The sequence below is a fragment of the Prionailurus viverrinus genome, chromosome A3, assembly GCF_022837055.1.
Source record: "Prionailurus viverrinus isolate Anna chromosome A3, UM_Priviv_1.0, whole genome shotgun sequence".
Lineage (NCBI taxonomy): Eukaryota > Metazoa > Chordata > Mammalia > Carnivora > Felidae > Prionailurus > Prionailurus viverrinus.
The window spans coordinates 103,076,354-103,090,970 of record NC_062563.1 but is presented as its reverse complement, the minus strand read 5'-3'; positions in this window follow the sequence as shown (position 1 = coordinate 103,090,970).

The window sequence follows — 14,617 nt, the reverse complement described above, 5'->3', positions numbered from 1 at the left end:
AACACAACAGTTTGCTATACATATATGTTGCAAAAAGATTACCACTAAGGTTAATCAACACATCCATCACCTCATATAATTATGTGTATGTATCCTTTTTGGTGAGAACATTTAAGATATACCCTGAGAGCAATTTTCAAGTACAGGTATATGATATGGAATAGTTAACAAGAGTCACCATGTTGTATATTGGATTCCTAGAACTTATTCATCTTATAACTTGAAGTTTGCATCCTTTGACCAAACACACTCTCCCCATTCTTTTCTCTGTTTCTATGAGTTTGCCTTCTTCTCTTCCTCCTCTACTTCCTCCTCCTCCTCCTCCTCCTTATTCTTTTTCTCCTCTTCCTCCAAGATTCCACATATAGGGGGAATAATAAAGTATTTGTCTTTTTCTGTCTTATTTAACTTAGTGTAATGCCCTCGAGGTCCATCCATATGGTCACAATTGGCAGGATTTCCTTCTTTTTTATGGCTGAATAATATTCCTCTGTGTGTGTGTGTGTGTGTGTGTGTGTGTGTGTGTGTGTGTTATATAAAATATCTTTGACCCATTCATATGTTGGTTGACACGTATGTTGTTTCCGTGTCTTGGCTGTTGTGAATAAAGCTGCAATGAATTTGTGAGCGCAGATGCGTGAGATAGTGATTTCATTTCATTTAGCTATATACCTAGAAGTGGAAATCCTGGATCATGTGGTAGTTCTATCTTTAATTTTTTGAGTAACCTCTATATTATTTTCCACAGTGGCTGTACCAATTTACATTCCCACCAACAATGCTCTAGGGTTCCCTTTTCTCTACATCCTCAGTGGTATCTCTTCTGCTTTTGATTTGAATTTCCCTGATGATTAGTGGTGTTAGGCATCTTTTCATGTAGCTGTTGGCCATTTGAATTTCTTTGTTGGAAAAATGTCTATTGAGGTCCTCTGCCCATTTTTTAATTGGATTATTTATTTGTTTATTTTTGCTATTGAGTTATAGGTGTTCCTTATAAATTTTGGATATTAATCCCTTACCTGTAATATGGAAGATACCTTCTCCTATTCTGGAGGTTGCCTTTTTGTTTTGATTGTTTATTTTGGTGTGCAAAAGCTTCTCAGTGTGACATAGTCCCCCTTGTTTGTTTTTGCTTTTGTTGCTTGTGTTCTTGGTGTCACATCCACAAAACCATTGTCAAGAATAGTGCCAAGGAGCTTTCCCCCTATGTTTTCTTGTAGGAGCTTTACAGTTTCAGGTCTTATTTTTAAGTCTTTAATCTATTTTGAGTTAATTTTTGTAAATGGTGCAAGTTAGGGGCCTCTAATTTCATTCTTGCATGTGAATATCCAGTTTTCCCCACACCATGTATTAGAAAGACTATCTTTTTTACACTGAGTATTCTTGACTCCCTTGTTAAATATTAGCTGACCACGTATGCATGGGCTTATGTCTGGACTCTCAATTCTATTCCTTTGTTCTATGTATCTTTTTATGCCAGTACCATACTGTTTTGGTTACTATGGCTTTGTAGTTTAGTTTGAAATTGGGAAGTGTGATGCCTCCAGCTTTGTTCTTTTTCAAGGTTGCTTTGGCTATTCAGGATCTTTTGTGGTTCTCTACAGATTTTAGGATTTTTTTTTCCATTTCTGTAAAATATGCCACTAGATTTTTAATAGTTGTTGCATTGAATATATAGATAGCTTTAAGTAGTATGGACATTTTAATGTATTAATTATTCCAATTCACAAACATGGGCTATCTTTCCACTTATTTGGGTTTTCTTCAGTTTCTTTCATCAATGTCTCAAGTTTTCAGTGTACAGATCTTTCACCTTCTTGGTTAAATTATTCCTATTTATTTTATTGTTTTTGATACTGTTGTAAATGGGATTCTTTTTTCTTTATCAAACTTTGTTTAACTCAGAGACCAGCAGAATGCCTGCCCAGGGTAGCCCTCACATTTGTAGAATGATTGAATGACAGGTCATAAACTATGCATGGAATCTAGGAATGGGGCCTTCCCCACTTATTATGGCACTGAATTGAAACCTTGCTGGCTTATGTGGTTCCCTTAGGAAACTGTGAACTCTTTTTTTTTAAATTTTTTTAATTTTAATTTTTTTTAAGGTTTATTTACTTTTGGGAGAGCGACAGAGAGACAGAGTGTGAGCGGGGAGAGACAGAGAAAGAAGGAGACACAGAATTCAAAGCAGGCTGCAGGCTCTGAGCTGTCAGCACAGAGCCTGACGCGGGGCTCAAACTCGCAAACTATGAGATCCTGACCTGAGCCGAAGTCAGACACTCAACCGACTGAGCCACCCAGGTGCCCCAGGAAGCTGTGAACTCTTAAAGCTGGGTCTAGCACAGTGCCTAGCATGCAAACTGAGACAGGAAAATTTGCTGCCTGCATGGGTGCGCAGGAATTTGACAGTTTTCCCTCAAATAAGTACGTGCCTGCTATGTGCCAGGTACTGTGCTTGCTCTATGTTGTCCGTAGGAGAGAGTTCCTGACTTTTCCAGGTAGGAGGGAAATAGACCTTACTGTGGGGCAAGGATCGCTCAGCAAGCTGGCTCACCGAGCAGCCTTCTGAATCTTAATTAGGCTCCTAATACCTTGATATCAGGAAGGTGGTCACAAGAATGCCGTCCTTGGTCAGTTGTATGTTCCACAGGGAATCTAAAAGCTGCCTCCTGTTCAGTGCATCAATTTCTTGTGAGTTTGGTAAGCAATAGTCAGTTCTCAACTCTGAACCCTCATAAAATTGAATGGCTGTTTTTGCAGACACGCTAGAAGTCCTGTCTAGGGAACCTGATGGACATTTCTGTTTTGCTTCCACAGTCTTCACTCTACAAATTAACACTGGTCCCCAAACTTCACTGAAGGAATTACTACCTTCCTCAGAGTCTTTATGCTGGGGTCAGCAGGACCTGGTGGTCTGATAGCTCTGTGGGCTCTCTTGACAGAGAACACAGAGATGCCTTCAGCCTGTTGATGTGATTAGAAGCTGAGTGAAGGAGGGTGAAAGCCAGTGACAGAAAGGGAGGTCTGCAAGAGACTCAAGCGTCATTTGTGAGCTAAACCATTCTATTTCTAAGGACTTGAGATTGAGGTCGGGAGTCTCAAATCTACTTCTCTATCTTCTAGCACCCAGGTTGCATGAGTTCCCATTCTTTTTCGCTCAAGGGAAATTTTTGGAGCCATGGGGCAATGCCCCTTGACGTAGTAGTTTCTACAGTTCTGCCATGTCTCATCCCAGCCCCATAGCCTGGACCCCAAACCTGGCAGCATCCTGACCATCTTAGGAAGTGAAACCTCTTATTGTGTCAGACAGGCATATTGCACAATACGTGTATCAAACCCTGTCTCTCCAAGAAGACTAGTCAGGCCACAGAACTTCCTTCAAGTCCCTAATAAACGGAAAACTTCTTACTACAGAAATAGTTGCACTGGGGGAGGACCTAGAAGAGTGACGGTGGTGTAGATGGCAATGCAGGCCCACGAAAATGGAACAAGCAGAAGTGGGGAGTTGGCAATGCCAGGATGTAGTGGGAAGATTCATCTCTTGAGTCATTCAAGCCCGTACCAACTGCACGTTGCCCTCTGTGCTGGTCATCTTTCCAAGACAGGAGACTGGCATTTAGTCAGAGCGGGTGCTTTGGTGCCACCTTATGTCTGATATTAAGCCTCTCGCCTCTCTTATCAAGCCTGGCCTCACCCAATGGTCTTTCATCATTCTGAACAGGAAGACAACCCAAATAATCATGGGTTAGTTCTTACATTATCATGTTTAATTGTAGTATCTACTCTCTGCTATGGGCCGTTTCTTTCTTATTGACTCTCTTGTGCAGAACAGTATTAAGGCATGACTGTCCCCACCATTTTTGCCAAGTCCCATCTCATCCTTGGCATTGACTTCCAATATTCTTAAGAGTCTGTCATTTTGGGGGCACCTGAGTGGCTCAGTCAGTTGAGCGTCCAACTTCGGCTCAGGCCATGATCTCATGGTATGCCGTCAGCGTAGAGCCTGCTTTGGATCCTCTGTCTCCCTCTCTCTCTGTCCCTCCCCCCTCTCAAAAATAAATAAACATTAAAAAAAAAAGAGTCTGTCATTTCTTTCCACCATTTCTATGGGTCTTTCTGGTGTCTGAAAGTATTTACAGTGTCCTGTGTAGCCATGCCAGTCTCCATGGATACTTCTCTCCTTTTCTTTCTGTTTCAGTGATTATTTCAGATTGGGAGAGTGTGATTTTAGTTTTGAGACCTCTGCTCTTCCTTGTATAGCATCATCTCCATTGGGCCTGCCCCACTCTTGGATCCAGGTACTCAGGGCAGACAGGCAGATTCCAGGGATGGGCCATTTCCCTGCTTGGTCTAGAACAAGGAGGACTCAAATATATAAGCAGGCCACTGGGTCTGGTGAGGTATATGGTCTGCAGAGGCTTCTCCCTGTTGACTGAGTCATTATTCCACCTCTGAGAGGCCAATGGAAACTTGTCTTTCCTTTGGATTCAGTAGCAAAAGCCCTTTTGGTAGGTAAGGTGGATGCCAGGCATTTCTACTCTATATCTTTTATTGCACATAATGGGTATAAGACAGTCAGCCCCAAACACAGGGCTCTAGTGCCGCTTATACTAGAAGTCTGGAAACATTGTCTATAAAGAGCCAGTTAGTAAATATTTTAGGTTTTGTGGGTCTTAGGGTCTCTGTTGCAACTACTTAAGTCTCCCATTATTGTGAGAAAGCAGCCATAGAAAACATATAAATGAATGAGCTTAACTGGATTTATCTTTCAGGTCATAGGATGCAAGCCCCTGTCTTATAACACTGTATTAAATCCTTTTTCTCAGATGTAAACTTAGAAATAATACTTTTAAAAAAACCACCCGTCCTTTATTGAGCAACTATTACGTACCAGGTGCTTCTTTTCATTGTCTTATTTAGTCTTTATAATAAACTTTAAGGCAGATAGTATGACCCATTTCACCTATGTGAAAACTGAGGCTGACAGAGATAACTTATATAAGATCACACAACTAGTAAATGCTGGAACCATGACTCAAACATGGTTTAGTTGAACCTAAACCAGATTCTTTTTTTTTTTTTTAAATCACTGAGCCAAATCACTGTGTTAATTGTTACACACATTTTTTTTTTAATCCCATCTTGTGCTGTCCACAGTGCACAGACCTCTTTCTCAATGATCCAATTATCTTCTAAATGACATTGGATTGGTAGATTCATGAATCTTGGCAACTCTGCCCATAAATGTTTCCACACTGTCCTTTTAGGATTAGGGTAAACTCTGTTCCCTTGTCCTCCCTCCTTATCCCACCTGGCTGTGACATGTTATGTGAATTATCTTCTTTCTCCTTCTCTCAGGGTCGCCCTGGGACTTTGCGAACTGGGTGTTTATTTCTCTCTCTTCCCTTTTCTGAGTTTCTTCCTTATTCCTTTTCACTTTCTCACCTGCTCCTGTCAGCTCTGTTGTTTGATTTCTTTTGTCCTTTCCTATCTCCTCAAGACTTTGTTATAGCACTCTCAAAAAAAAAAAAAAAAAATTCCTTTAGGATTACTACCCTGGAATCATCAGCTTAAAAAAAAATAATGCTTACAAATACTTGGCTCCTAAAATTATGATGAAATTCTTCTCTCCTAAACTGCCTGGGGTGTGTGTATTCTACTTGCTGGTTATTACATAATTGAAGGTGATTTGGCCATTTCCTTCCAGGATTCAGTTAATTTCGCTTCTCCAATCACTTCCTTCTTGTTGGCTGTAACTGAGTTTTCTATCTTCTGGAAATAGGAAGTTCCTAGTCAAACCACTCAGGTTTGTTGGGTTCAATGGTCCAGTCTGGGGCCCAGATTCTAGGTGGTTGATCTCCCCTAATTACTAAGCAATGTGGAATGAGGAAGTCTGATTGTATAAAGGTATTATAAACATTCTGCCCAAACTCCAATATAATGGATAGGTATTCCAGAATTCACCAACCTCTGACTTGGGTTTCCTTTTTCTCCGTGGCATTAGAGGGTTGGAAAATCTTCCAGCATGTAGTAATGAATCTATGAAGCTGCCTCACATGACTCATTTTTCAAAGTAGATTTTCACAAGGGAGGATGTTTGATATGATAGTTCTAGAAATGATCTATCAAAGTTAACTGATGACGTGCAAGCAGAAAGTTGTATGTTAGAACTAGTAGTGATTTACAAAACATCCTTCTCAGGCTTTTTGTTAATATACATGCTCATTTTCAGAGTTTCAAATAATACAAACATTTAAAGTACAAAGGAGAAGCCCTTCACTACCCCCCCTGCCCCACTGCCTTTCTCACTGGATGAGCCATTTCACCAGAAAGTATCCCAGTCACTGCAACCCAAGGACTCACCCATCCATTCATTCATCAACCACCATCAGCTGTTTGAATAGGTCTTTTTTTTGAGCACTTCCTGACTGCCTGGGATCTGTAGATTTCTCTCCATCTTCATCTCCATTGTCAATTCAAACCCTTCTCCCTTCTTACCTAGGGCATTTAAATCATCTCCTAATTGGTTTGATTGCTGCCATGGAAGCTCCATCCATCCATTCATTCCTTGTACACCAGCCACAGGGATATATATCTCCACAAAGCAAATCTGGTGACATCAAGCCCTTGCTCACATTTCATCACTGGCTCCCTATCTCCTTTGTGAATGAGTCCAAGCACCAGAGCATGCCAGGCAAGGTCCACCATGGAATCCTCTGCTCTCCTCTCCTACCCCACACTTTAACCTTCCCAAACTATTTGTAGTCCCTTGAATGCAATATTCTTTCTAGCCTCTGTGCTTTCGCACAACCTGGAACCTCCGTCTCCTCTTTGTAGTTTGTCCATCGTCTAATCCTTCAAGACTCAGTTCATACTTTACCTCCTCCATAACATGCCCCTTCCCAAGCTAAATGGTGGGTGTCCTTCCTCTGTGCCGTGAGCCTCTAACACCCTCCGCAAGCCTCCGTCATCATGCTTTATTTGCTCATCTCCCTTACTATTAACATACCTGTTGCAGGGCTTGGATTATAGCTCTCATTTCCATGCCTTGCACATGACAGTGCTTTCCGAATGTTGGCTGACCAAATGAATGAAAGCCAGGAGTGATCATGCTGCCACTCTCATGGCTTCCATCTTGAGCTAGCTTCCTCTGACAAGAAAGTACTTCCTTAGAAAAGAATATCCTGGATTAAAAACAGAGACTCACCAGAAGCACAATGTCCAGCTCAGAATGAACTCCTCAGTCAGCAGCTTTGTTGATAAGCAGAGACAGCAGGTCGGCCTGATCTGGGCCTGATCGGGGATGTTGTCCTCCTGGAAAAGTTTAGTTCCTTCTGCAAGGGCACAGTGAACACCTTGCTACCCTGGCTTGAGTCAGAACGGTGTCCATCTACTTTTCTGGGGAATCCTGAGCTCTTTATGAAGTCTTCTGGGACAGGGAGGTGACAGGAGCTGTCACTATTACCAGGAAGAGATGGTGTTCTGTTCCATGTTTCATCACAAATGCCTGGGAGGTACATTTCTGGAGAGACACTCCCATTTTACCCAAAAGGCAATTTTCAGGTGTTTCTTGAGGACTTTTCCCAATTACTCTGGGAATGTGGGAGATCCAGAAAGATGAAATCAGAGGTGGTGACAAGTCAGGGTAAGTAGCTTTTGGAATGACTTCCATCATTCATCCCACCAAGCACCATGTAAGTTGTGTTTGTGGTGCATGTGTGCCATGGGTGCACAGAGGAAGGAGAACAAAACTATACAAGCCATGGTACTTGTCCTCAAGGAATTTTTGCAAATGCCTACGATTTAAGGCAGAATATGGCAGGTGTTGTGAGGTGTATAAGCTGCCATGGAGGGGTCATCTGCCCTTTCCTCGACGTGCGCTTAGGGACATGGCCAGGTCAGAGGAGGGGGAGAAACATGGTTTGGCTCTCGGTGAACTGAGAGTGCTCTGGGCTGCACACTGAGATGGTGTTCGGGAAATTGTGGGTTCACGTTGGAGGGATTGTTCACTGCAGAGCAAAGTGAGGACCTGAAAGCACCAGGAAAGGCATGAGGTGAGTGGTGAGTGTCTCCTCACTTTGGACCAGGGACTGTAAGAAAGAAGTGGGCTGACCTTGGCAAACTGGGCTGTGGACTGGGGTCTCCATGTGGTCATTGTTGCTCTCTGGCTTGGAGCCCTGAAAGGAATGGATGCCTACTGTCAGACATCCTGGGGAGAAGGCAAGCTGGGACAGGAGGAGGGCCCTGGTGCGTATGGGGTCAATCTTAGGCATCTGGCAGCTGGGGCGAGGACTCTGAGCCTTGGACCTGCCTGGAACCCATCGTGGGAGGTAGGGGCAGGGGAAGTGGGGGTGAGCTGGTTCCTACCACACTGAGAGACTCTAAGAGTGAGGCAAGGAAGGAGGCCCTGGACTGTGGGCCTGGGGGTAGCCACACTGCGCGTGGCAATTTTACTCCCCTTCTTTCATCCTCAAGCCTTTAGAAAAGCCTCATTGAAGGCAGGAAGGTGGTCTCAGAGATTTAGGGGAGGGCAATATACCTTCTCCAGAGCTGATAGGACAGGAGCAGTTAGGAGGCATTGTGTGCCCAGCAGTGCAGCCACCTCATGAATGGTCCCCAAGGTCAGGGGCTGGGTGCCTTTGCTCACTGTAGTATCCCCAGACACTAGAGCAGCACCTAGCAGGTAGCCGGTGCTCAGTACAATTTGATTGACTTGAATGAATGAATGAATGAATGAATGAATGAATGAATGTCACCAGCAGCAGTGTGAGTGTGGCAAACTGAGGTGGAGGTCGGAGGGAGGATTCTGAGACAGTGTCCTTGGGACTCTTAGAAGGTGATCACTGGGGATGCATTTCTGTCCTCATAATTAGGCATAAGGCATATTTGACCCCTGTGAAACCTGGGCATGTTGTAAGTGGTTAATGAATTGAAATAGAATGTGTTATTCAAAATGTACTACTTTGGCATGTGGATTATTTTGAGCTGAAGGCAATCAGACTCAAAACCCAGCTTATTACCTCTCCCTAAACTACCTAAACTACCTAAAATAATTTAGATAAGGGGCCTGTACCAGAAAGAGGGCTATTACCAGAGATAAGTTTTATCTGTAAGACTTTTCTGCTTCAGAGGACAAACATCTGATTACCACACATCTTATCTGCCTGCGAATTGTCCTCCTTCCCTCTGAAGCCCCAGGCCCCTAGCCTTTTCCCTAGCTCAGAATGGCTCCATTGCTTGACTGCTTTGGGTCTCATATTTTTATGGGGCCTCTATGCAAATGCAATTAAATTTGCTTTTCTCCTGTTAATCTGTCTTACAGCAATTTAATTATTAGACCAGCTAACAAACCTAGAAGAGAAGAAGGGAAATTTTGTCTGCCCGTACAGAATCCTCACCACTGGCCTTCCCCCATCCAGGAGCCCACCTTCACCTTCCCTCTCCCTGGATGTCTGCTTCAGCAGGGCATCTGGCAGATTTGTACTGTGCAAAGGGAGGCCTAAGGAAATGGTTACCGGGGTCTCTACATCCAGACATGATCTGAAGAGGAGTGGTTCTGTGAGTGCATTGGGGAATAATCGGAGGGCTTTGAGTGCCTGGGTGGTTCACTCTTGGCTAGTCCAGGTGGCCGGAATTGTTTGCCTCCTGCTGGGGCCTGTCCACATCTCTGGTTGCAGGATGCTTGTGGACTAGGGAGCATGAGATGGACCCTAGGTGCCCCTCTTTAGGGGATAGGCTACCCCTATGTCTCCGAGTTTGGGGTAGAAGTCCATGACCTCAGCATGCCCCATTGCGACATCATTAGTTAGTTTAGGTGGGGTCTCCTTCCCTGAGGCCCTTCCGAGGCTCACACAGCCAGCCCTGATGGCACTTTCTTTAATCTCTCAGCCCTCTTCCTCTTGCTTACCACACCTGGCACACAGGCTTTCTGTCTGTTTCTTGACTTGTCAGTCTTGCCCCTAACTGAGGGCAAGTTGGTTTATGTTTTTCTCATCAAGATCTCCTTTGACCCCCAAGTCTCATCCTCTGTCTCCAGTTCCAGCCATCTTTTTTTTTTTTTTAATTAGGATGCTATGTATAGGCAGCATACAATGTTACTAGTTTCAGGGGTATGACACAGTGATCTGACAATTCTATACATTATGTAATGCTCACCGTGGTAAGTGTAGTTACCACCTATCACCATATAATGTTTTTTAATATTACCATGAACCCTATGCTGTACTTCCATCCTTGTGACTTTATCTATCTATCTATCTATCTATCTATCTATCTATCTATCTATCTACCTATTTAATATTTTTAGAATATAATTTGTTGTCAAATTGGCTAACGTACAGTGTATAGAGTGTGCTCTTGGTTTTGGGAGTAGATTCCTGTGATTAATCGCTCGCATATAACACCCAGTGCTCATCCCAACAAGTGCCCTCCTCAGTGCCCATCACCCATTTTCCCCTCTCCCCGGCTCCCCACATCAACCCTCAGTTTGTTTTCTGTATTTAAGAGTCTCTTATGGTTTGCCTCTCTCCCTCTCTGTTTGTAACTATTTTTTTCCCCTTCCCTTCCCCCATGGGTGACTTAACTTATTTTATACCTGGAAGTTTGTACCTCTTAATCCCCTTCATCTATTTCACCCAGCCCCACAACCCCTTTCCTTCTGGCAGCCAGTTAGTTCTCTGTATTTACAAGTCTGTTTCCATTTTTTGTTTGTTTTATTTTTTAGATTCCGCATATGAACATAAATGACATCATATAGAATTCGTCTTTCTCTCTCTGACTTATTTCACTTAGCGTAGTATCCTCTGTGTCAATCCTTGTTGTTGCAAATGGCAAGATCTCATTCTTTTTTATGGCTGAGTAATATTTCATCATGCATATTACATATAATAAACATATACATTTATGATATTTTAAATATATATAATAGATACCATATTTTTTATAAAACTGGGCGGCTACGTGCAAAAGAATGAAGCTGGACCATTTTATTACACCATACACAAAAATGAACTCAACATGGATTAAAGACCTAAATGTGGGACCCAAAGCCCTAAAGCTCCTCAAAGGAAACAGGTAGTGGTCTCTTAGCTATGGGCTTCGGCAGTATATTTATGGATATGTCTCCTCAGTTAAGGGAAACAAAACCAAAAATAAACGAATGGGACTCTACACCAAAATAAAAAGTTCTAGCTACTCATTAGCACGTTACTCCTGTGTATTTGCTTCTTGCTGTCTGAAATGATCTCTCATCTGTTGTTTGCTGGCAGACTGCTCCACTAGCCTGTGGCCACAATTGGAGCATACCCCTGCTGCCTTGTTCCTCTTGTGTCCCAGGCCAGGGTGGAGGATTAAGAACGTTTGAGTGGAGATTGGTCAAATGAGCCAGCTGGCTCCTGTCTTAGGTTTCACCCCAGATTTTCCAAAGGATGCAGGCCCTGAAATATTAGAGTCATTCAGTTCAGTGCCTTTGGGTGGGCGGTTTGTGTCCCTGGCTCCTGCCTGGTGGATTTGCCTGCTCTGGCTGAGTGGGTAGGTTCCCTGCCCTTTCTCACTTCTTACTTCCTCTTGGGAGTTCCATCTGAAATTGCTTGTTCAGTTCAGAGAATGACCTTGCCCAACAGGGTTCTACTCCACGTGGTCTTAAGGCACCCAAGAACTCTTGCTCGGATCTCTCCTATTGAGCTACCGAAGTCAGTTTGTAGATGAGGAATGAGTCTAGCCGAGGGTCAAGCCACAGATTGGGGAAGTTGCAGACTCCCATGTAGGTGCCCAATTTCCGCCTGGAGTTTTCCCCACAGGGGTGTTCAGTAAGAGAGAGGGCAGGATGTTACACTGTGCTCCTGGGGAAGCCCAGGACTGAAATCTCAGCCAAGGGCCACATTCTTCAGGAACTTGCTCAACTAGTCCTGACAGTGGGAGTTGGCCCCTGCCTCATTATCTTACTACAAATGGACTGTGGACCAGGGTACTAGGTCGGTATGAGTGGAGATGAAGGGAAAGGGGAATAAGACCACAATGTTTTCTCTGAACCCACAGCAGTCTTGCTGGCTTTAACACAGACTGTTCGACTGTCAGACCACTTAGCTCTTACGTTATCTTGTGGGCAACCAGATCTCAGGAATCAGTCAGATCTTGTGAAGTTTGGTAAGTTCCTGGACTCCCTCTTTCCTGAGATTGATTTCTTAGGAGACACTATTTTATTTATTTATTTAAATTAAAAAAATTTTTTAATTTATTTTTGAGATAGAGAAAGAGCATGAACGGGGGAGGGTCAGAGAGAAGGAGACACAGAATCCGAAGCAGGCTCCAGGCTCTGAGCTGTCAGCACAGAACCTGACACGGGGCTCGAACTCACAGACTGTGAGATCATGACCTGAGCCGCAATCGGATCCTTACCCGACTGAGCCGCCTAGGCTCCCCAGGAGACACTATTTTCAAGTATCAAGGATACAGTAGGATTTACCTCAGTCTCTCTTTGTTTGCTGGACAGGGAAATTTGCCCTCCTCCTTCTTCTTCTTCTTCTTTTTTTAATGTGCACTTATTTTAGAGAGAGAGAACATGTAGGGGAGAGTCAGAGAGAGGGAGACAGAGGATCCAAAGTGGGCTCTGCACTGACAGCAGGGAGCCCAATGTGGGGCTTGAACCCACGAACCATGAGGTCATGACCTGAGCCAAAGTCGGGCTCTTAGTCAATTGAGCCACCCAGGCTCCCCTGCTCTTACTTCTTCTAAGTGCTAGTCAAAAGAAAGCAATCCTGAAAATAAGCAAACAAACTCACCATGTCAATACCCAGAACAGGACTTTTCACTTTAGTCTCCCCCAATTAATATTAATTAGGGAGCTGCTTTGAGTGTGACTGTTTGGGAACACATGTGACCTTCCCCTCTGGTCTTTAAGCTCCTGGAGAGCCATGACAAAATCAACTCCCTCTCCTCCTATGACACCTTGCTTGTGATGAGCACTCAACTAATGGGTGGAATTATCACTGAATGTTGGGTTCTAGGAGATAGTCAGTGGGTGAGTCAAAAAGACCAAAGAGAATTAGCCTCTGCCCTCATAGCCTTATCCCTGAAAGTCATTCATCTTCCTGGCCTGATGTCCTTATGTTTAAAATGAAGACCTATCTCTCAGGGTTGTTATAAAGATAAACACGGTCCTGTATGTGAAAGCATCTAACAGAGAGGGACCATGGTCAACACACAGGAAATACTAGTTTGCCTCCCTTCCTCCTTCTTTCTTCTCTTCCTAATGAGAGTGGCCTCCTTTTCACTGTTGACATCAAATCTCTGATAGTAGTGATAATCCAACAGGGACCACTGGTTATGTGTGTGTACGTGTGCATTAAGACTGGAAAGTGTTAACTGGCAACATTCATTCATAAAGAGCTCACTTGGTCTGGGGTTGTAGTAGGGAGGGGGAATCTTGTTCCCCAGTCAGCATCACTGTCTCTTTGTTTCATTAGTTCCTTGAGGCTGCTGTCCAAATGCAGCCCCCTGCAGTGAGCTCACCATGAATTTTCCAGCATCCTCTGTTCCCGAAAAGTATAATTGCCTTCCATATAGTATTTTTAGTATTACTAGGAATACAAAGATGAATTAAATATAGGTACCTCTCTTCAGGGAACTTATCTTGAGTACAAGAAATTAATAGGAGGTGCTGAGAAGAGGCACCCCTTTTTGCCACCCCCAAGGCTGTGCACCTCTTGGAAAGACTCTATGTAGGCAATCATACACACAGACATCCTTCTTTCTGACCACAGCCTTCCTGTTTCTCACTCCCATACTCTCAAAGTGCCAATTATTCACCCTTATCAGGACCACTAGACCACAGATATCCTCCCTCTCTATCTGTCTTTTTGCTTTTGCTTCCTTATTCAGCCAGTTTAGTTTCTGTGCTCCAGCTGTTCAACCATTTTCTTGCTGGTCTTCTCAGCAGCCGTTCCCTTTTTCTTCCCTAATACTTCCTAGGCAAAACCCCGGGCCTAGTTGTATTGATGGTCTGTTTCTTCTGCATCTCTATTGGGGCTGCTGGAGGCTGTTGAAGACAACCACCTAGCCTCACGGATGACTGCCACCTGGATGCATGGGCTCTCACAATGTCTGTCAGTCCTACAAAGCTCTCACAGCAATGATTTCAAATTCTCACCATTGACCTCAAATCCTGATCCCACCTCTCCCCCTCATACTTAGTCCTTGAAAATAGACACCCCCAGGAGAGCTCCTCCAGCATTTCCTATCATGCTTCCAGCCTGCATCCCACCCAACCCAGCAATCTGTTCTCTTATTACTGGAGTGGGAGAGGTTTTTTATCCTTCCACCCAGGCCTGGAACCTCCTGACCCACTGTTGTATGATAAGAGTTTATCTTGTTTTTTCCCTAGATATCTGTTAAGGAATTTTTGAAACCCTTGAAGTTTCTGACTCTTGGCAGAGCCCCTAGATAACGTCAGGATGGAAGCTAGTGTCCAGAAATATCAATCACGTGATTAGAAGATTGGGGCTTTGAGCCACACGATGATACCAGTCAACTCTTCCTCCCAGCCTCCTGGGAGGCCAGGAGAGGGGGACTGAAGATTGACTTCAGTCACGTGGCCAATGATTTAATCAAACATGCT